Raw genomic sequence first — 7,510 nt, 5'->3', positions numbered from 1 at the left:
CTAGTTTGCTTTTTCTTTGTTGTTGACCTCTTTTCAGTCCTTTTTTTTTTTTTTCCGGAGCTCTTTGTCTTTCCTCCTCACGTCGCTCTTCGATAGATATTCGCAGTTTCAAATCAGTCTTTTCATGTCGTCTTTAGCGTTTCTCTTGCAGTGTAGTCACCGAGAATCAATGAAGCTTTCAACTACGAACTGATCAGTATGACTTTCCGCTCAAAACGCCGAATTCCTTTGGTTGCGCTGCTTAAACTCTGCTAGCCCACGTGAAGCCCTCTGTAATCAGTAACCAGGTGCCCGCGGTACGCTGCACGAACTGTGGTAAATGCGTACTTTATCACTCTGTATCTAAGCTTCCTGGCGCGCCCGATTGGGGTCCCCAAGTTGGGCACGTAACCGCGCATGTGCTAACCTCCTCCAGTTGTCTTTTACGTACGTAATAGCTAGATGCAATTTCCCTCGCGAGGGGGGCGAGGGCGAGGGCGAGGGCCAGTGTTATCAAACCAGACAGGCAACAACCAATCAAGGAGCCCTCTTTGAAATACTATAATCATTTTCTCTTGTTCAATATATCTTCACTTATTCGAGATCCCAATATATCTTTGGTTAAGGTCTATTGGAGATGCGATAGAGTTTCATTTTGCCTTTCGCAGTAAAATTACGTGGAATTATATTTTTGAGGCAGCTAACTGTAGACGAATAGTGTTAATTTCTTCTCTGTCGGAGGAACCCCAGTAAGGGTGGTCTGTTTTACAACAGCTATTTGGTCTCGCCCCGCAACGCGCTCGCTCTCGAACTGGAAATAGAGGGCGTCGTGGGACGAGACCCAACAACAGCTGCGAAGGACACAAAGGTAAGCGTGGTACCGATTCATTTCATTTTCGCTCAAAAGTTTTTTTTTTATACAGTAGAGACAACGGACCACAAAAAACCTGGTGACATACGAGAGCTAAGGTAACCCGTACTAACCTCGCTATAGAGTAACGGTTGCTAGGTCGACCGAAATGTCCGCCATATTCTAATTAGTTTATTATGTTCACTGCACATTTTGCATTGCATCGAAATTAGAACCTAGAACTTTATAGCTCAAACAAGCGGATATTAAAATAAAATAGAATAAACACAGAACTGATTCCGCTATGCGAAGAAAAAATAAATTTGCAAGTCTTTTATATTCGTTTTATAAAATGATAATTGGCATGTATCTCAACAGACATGAGTCCCTGGCATGGCTCTTTGCAAAAGATAAAGCACTTCACGTCATCACACGTTCTTATCTAAAAAAGCAATTGGACTGATATTTCTTCGCAATTGGTATTCACCATCATTTTGTTCAATCGAAACAATAAATTAACTACATGAAAATAACTGATAATTGAAAGTTGACTGTTATTAATGGTAACAGAACCATCTGTAATTTTCCTCTGCTCACAAAACTAAAAGTTAGACATATGTATCGTGAAAACGTTAATTGATATCGTTTCAAACATATTTTCATTCATTCAAATGTTAGTGTAAACTTGATTCTGACTGTCAGAGGGTTTATGTAAATCCTTTCATAAGTTCCACAAACGATATCAAATGTTTTTATGATGCCTAAGCGCTTCTGTTGCCGTTAGTTTCCTCAAAATAATATTAAAGAAAGCAAACAAACAGAAAAAACAAAACAAAACAACAACAAAAATAACAACTTACCCTCGGAAATCTCACAAATATAAGCGTGGTCATATCCTGTACTTGTGACATTAAAACCACCAAACACGCCCTGCTCCCCATTACTGGACCGCTTGTACATGAAAGCAGCGTCGTGTTCACCTCTTGGCTCCCCTTGTTCCCATTTGCAAATAGTCAGCGGTCTTCCATTCACCCAAGTCCAATTCCCGGCCTTTTTTGTTAAACCAATACTCCACTTATTTTCATAGTACGTAGCATTTCGCCTTTGAATCTGGTCATTGATGAAATTCCATTCTTCTTCGGTTTCAATGGAAACTAGGTCCCCTCCTTGGTTTTGGCAGGCTTTTCTGGCCCAGAGCCAGCCTCTGCGCCAGTACATGCGCACCGAAATTATGTACCAAGAGTTTTTAAAAGTTATATTTAGGCATTCTACAAAATGATAAAAATAAAAGCAAAAATACTAATTATTATAATGATAATCAAAGTGATAGAAAATAATAATGATGATGACATAAAAAGATTAAAATCGCAATCACAATAAAGGAGAAAAATAAATGAGAAAGAAAACGGGACTTTTCATATAATTCCTTTTTTGTTTACAGTTTTATGATTTTTTTTATATGATTCATGTTTTTTTAACACCTCCAGTTTAAGTTTGATCATTGTCAATTAATACTATACATCTTTCTTCCTTACGGCGTCCGCCATCTCTAACCTGCTTTTCTGAATTAGTTAACTTCACATCAGCTAAGATTATCTGTGGGTTCATGTAATTTTGGTAGTCGAGATTTGAAAATTAATTATTTCCTTGTTGAGCTGACACCACCCTCACCCCGCCCCCTATTCTTCCTCCCCCATCTGAACAGACTTAAAAAACGTAAAATTAAATGTAAATGTAAGTTCTTAGAAATGTGCAACTGGAGATACGCAGTTCACCGCATACAGTTGTTAAGGGAAAGATTATGGAAAAAACAAAAACAGCAATTTAAAGTACATGCGACAAAATCAAAAGATTATCTAGGTGGCGGTAATCAACATTGACATGTAAAGTAAGTAAAGATAAATTAATAAGGGTTTCCTTGTACTTTTTTTCCATTTTTCATGCAGTTTGGAATTTAAAGTCAGTCGTATTAAAAACAGGTTCAAACCCGTGATGACTCGTCCTTAAAATGACATTTTCTCAGATTTCCCTAAAATCCTGAGGTCGTCTGACCATGACCTGAAAGCCACCCACAATACCTGTCAAGGTTATCGCTTGCACTTCTGACACGCTTTTACCCGAAAACTTCTCCTAAAAGAGCTGTATTTATTATTGTTTTTCTAAGAGGGCACGGTAACGAGTCCTGCAATCTTTGTGGTTTTTAATGCGGTCAGGATTTTCTTATCTCTGCTCAGCGGCACGGCAACGCTTGATCGAGTCGCTAGCTACAACCAAATATATTTCGCTTTGCCAGCTGAGAAGTATTTTTACGTAAATCACTTTAAAGCAAATCAAGCTGATTAATTACTAATTAATCTCTCTCTCAAGTCACTGTGGCTGCCGGCAAAAATAATGGTTTTGAAATGATTTTTGGTAGCAAATATGCCATTAAATGGGTTGACACGCGGCATAAAAACCGTTTGTAATTAACCTAGACCTTCACTAGAAGTAACTCAGGAAGTTAGAACGTAACGTATTTGTTTAAAATTGAATTTATTGATGGGGTTTTCATTCATTTTATATCTGAAATCGTTCAAACAATTTGTTCTTTAAAAAACAGTGAGCGATATCTTCAATTCTATACTTTAAATACGCTTTCGGTAAGTCTTAGCAAGTCCGCTCAATATGGACATTTGTACCGTAAACTTCACAACAGAAAATGAAGGAATTCAACGAGAAAAAGCGGCATTAAAATTCCACTTTTGACAAAAGACCAGATTTACACACGCGATTGCACCAAGTAAACGAGCAAATTCCCTTTAATCTCGAAACAGATTTAATTTACTTACAATTACTTTCCATTTACCGACTGAACAGAGCTATACTTCGTTCATCAATAGTTGATGGAATCGAGTAATACTTTCTGTAAGATCATTGACTGTTTTTAAAGAAAACATTCCCATGACAGACATTGAACTTAAGTTTGTTTGCCAAACCAGTGCCATTGATGTTGTTGTTGTTTTCTTTTTTTAAAGCGTGCATGCACTTTTGTTTCTTACACGCTCTCTACTTTACAGGTGTCAGGTAGTGACAGATACTTGTTAAAAAAAAAAGTTTCAAAGTTTGTTTGGAAGCCTCTTAAATCACCTTTTCCATTACACAAATAAAAATATTTCTGTAAAGCCTCTATTTAATTTGCATTACCTCAGTTTGTTTCAACTACCATTTACTCGTTCAAAAATTGTTCAGTTCATGGAGGATCTTGCCGTAATAACAGCCCTAAATCATTAGGGTTCTTTTGGAAAATATTTCGTTGAGTTTAAAAGAAAAAAAACTGTTATTCATAAGCTAAGGTCGGGAAAAACTGTGCACTCTGTCTTCCGTACCGGTACTCAAGACCTTGGGCATACGTACTTCGATGCGTTATGTTTAAAAGAACACGGATTCACTCACTGACGTCAGTGATCACGCCTTGTAACTTGTGGCAAGGGAAAATTCCGTTGGTTAGATTATCCCAATCTCAGCGCGCTCGACAAAAGTTGTGAAATGTATAGTTTCCATCGCTGTTTTCCAGCTGCAGGCGATGCAAAAAAGGGAAAATCCCAGGGTGATCATTTTTTTTCGAAACATGTGTCCCCGTTTTTGTCATGGCCATTATGTTCAACTACTGATACACGCTTACAAGTTCATTCGTCGCTCACACGTACAAGTTAGGTGAGCCGAGCTTATTATGTGAACAACATTTTTACTTTTAAGAAGCAAGAGAAATTTTCCCGACACAAGTGCAAGACTGCTAATGTTTCAGCACATAATATACTTTATGGTTGGAATATGATCTTACCTCCGGGCATCTCGCAAATGAAGGCGTTTTCAACATCCCAAGAGATACCATTAAAGAGGCCTCCATTCTTAGATATTTCCGCGTAATTGTCGTTACCATCTGGCTGAGAATCTCGCCATTTCGAAATATTTAGTTTTTCTCCACTCTCCCAAGTCCAAACCCCGCCTCTATTCACTAAACCATTGTGCCACGCACTAGTATTCGAAGTACCACGGTTTTGAATCTCATGACTGATAAACTGCCATTCTTCTTGAGTTTCGATGGAGACTAATTCACCTCCCTGGTCAAAACAGACAATCATGTTTTCAAACCACTCTCCTCCGCTTTTCGAAAATATGTAGGATGAATTTTTGAAAAAGGTTACTTGGCACTCTATGGGAAAAAATTAAAGGAATAAATAAACGAAAAAAAATATATACTGATTGTAACAATAGTGATAATTCTGATGATGGAGACAAAGGAATAAATAAATAAACGAAAAAATGTATACTGATGATAACAATAGTAATAACGATGAAGATGGAGAAGAAAAAAAAATATATCATTAATGATAATAAAACAATGGGCATCAAAACCCTCTACCTCACCGAAGGAAAAAATTAGAATTAGACAAGTTTTTAAAAGTGGAAATTGGGGAATCAGGGTAATAGCACCGTTAGTCTCTGACTTTTTTGTTTTGCTTACCCACTAAAGTTTTTAATCGCAAAACGATGTCATTCCAGCAGGAAGTCTGACTAATTATTTTGATAATTCAGTCAGATCCTTTTTTTCCAGTTCATTCTAAGATACTTAAATATTAAATTGTAATTACACTGCCTCACCTGTTCCTGGCAATTCCATCATCAAATGAAGGATGACTGTAGAAGAGAAAATGGGCAAAATATTTTATTGTCGAAAATAACATTTGAAACGACCAAAGAGTTTCTTAGATTTCAAGTTATTCTAGTACTAGAGCATTTTAATTGTTAAAGAAATTGAAAGAAAAAAAAATGCAGTGTCTCTGCAAAAGGCTGAACAAAACTTGTTGCATATCGAAAACATGTCAAAGGGATTCGTTTGGTTGGCATTACTCGCAGACGTAACTTGGAAAGTATCATGTAAAGGACAAAGGAGGTGAATAGCGAATACCGAAAAGTACCAGGTGAAATTTCCCAGTTGTTCATAATGTTGTTCTGCTTATTCAAGGCATGACAAAAAAAGAAAAAAAAGAAGGAAACAATCTCTGTTTTTCATGGAGTCGAGCATTACCAGCAAACAGAAAAAAAACGTTTACGACTAAAGATGTTGATAGCGGTGGCGTGCTGCAAAAAGTATTATTTGAAGAATAATACGCAAAACAGGTTCAATCTGTCATATATCTCTTTCCTTTGATTTTGTTTACTTGAAGCTCAAAACTAATATGAAAATGAAAGAAAATTGCGGTGAAAAATGAAAAAGACTCGGTTTGTAACTGTGCCTCGAATTAACCGGGACGGGCGCTGATTGCATTGGGCAAAGACTTCACATGCTCGAAGCAAATACTAGCGTCTCATAGCCTTGTTTTCCATGAATTTACCTAACTGCCACGGACAGTTGAAGATAATTCCGTCATCCTCTTTATCGGGAGGTCAAACATATGGATTAGACATTTAATTTAAATTCAAAAAGTTCAAAATTGTTACTTCTCGGAATAGATAACTTTAAATAAATGCACCCTACTCGATGAGGAAGTTTTGCAAGTCGCGTGGTATTATTCCAAGTCAAGAGAGTGTCGTTGAGAAACCATTAAAGTGTTCTTTATGACCATCAGAAACAAGTCTGGTGTGCTCAGAGACTTGCTACTTGAAAAAAAGAAAAAAAAAAACAAACAACAACAGCGTTAATTCCGGTTTGTTGGGTGCAACCTTTTTGTTGTTCCGCTTTCCGTCCGTATTTTTGCGCTGTTGTATAACGCAACGCTGTGGGAAATTGTGCATGTTCATTGCCCAAATACGGCTAGGGGCGCAGTAGTGGAGTTATAAAAAGGTATGTTTTGCAACAATGAATTAAACGACGAGGAACTGTGTAACTGAATGAATCTTTATCTAGATTTATAAAATTGAAACTATGCGTACCGAATTCTTTGAAAAAAAAACTTTTGACACCGATGTTTAATGCCAAATTTATCACGAGATCGATGAAAAGCATGAAGACTGTACTATGCTTCATCTTCGCTTTTTCTAACTGGAGTGGAATTTATTAATTAACTGTCTGCGGAGTTTTTGCGTCCGTTTAGAGAATAATATTCAACAACTGAAGCCGATAAAAATGTCGAGCAAGCAGGGAGTTAATTAAAAGGGACATAAAAGGTAGACCCGTCAAAAGCTGAACTGTCGCTGACGGCATTCATTTTAAAAAACTTTGTCCAGACTTGCCTTCTGTTTACCACAGTTATCGTTTTCTGTGTAGCGTGTTCATAAAATAAGCTCAAATGCAACTCCCATTTCTATACATGCAAGATTGCTCAAGGAAAACTTCTGAATAAGTTTTAGTCGACGAATTTAATTCGTTTTTTCGCGAAAGAGGTCGTACATGGTTTTTGTGTATTTCTCGGGTGACATCTTGTCACACCAACTTCAGAATTGAAGTTAGGCAACTATGCTATTATGTTCTTGCAATACTTCGCAATATCTCTGACATGTTTTTTATTAAACATCAATTAAGCACAACAATCGTGAATTATAACTACCATTTCAATTTTAAAACCGGAAAACTGTTTTATCGTGGTCAATTGTATCCAAATCATTTTCCGTCTGAACAAAACTAAAAACTATAATTGTAAACAAGTTAAAACATCTCTCCTCCTTTTTTAATCTATATGTTTATTTTCATTACCTTTATTA

This window comes from Pocillopora damicornis, chromosome 1, assembly GCF_964200805.1.
Source record: "Pocillopora damicornis chromosome 1, jaPocDami1.2, whole genome shotgun sequence".
NCBI classification, from domain to species: Eukaryota; Metazoa; Cnidaria; class Anthozoa; order Scleractinia; family Pocilloporidae; genus Pocillopora; species Pocillopora damicornis.
Note: the sequence above shows the minus strand (reverse complement) of the source record.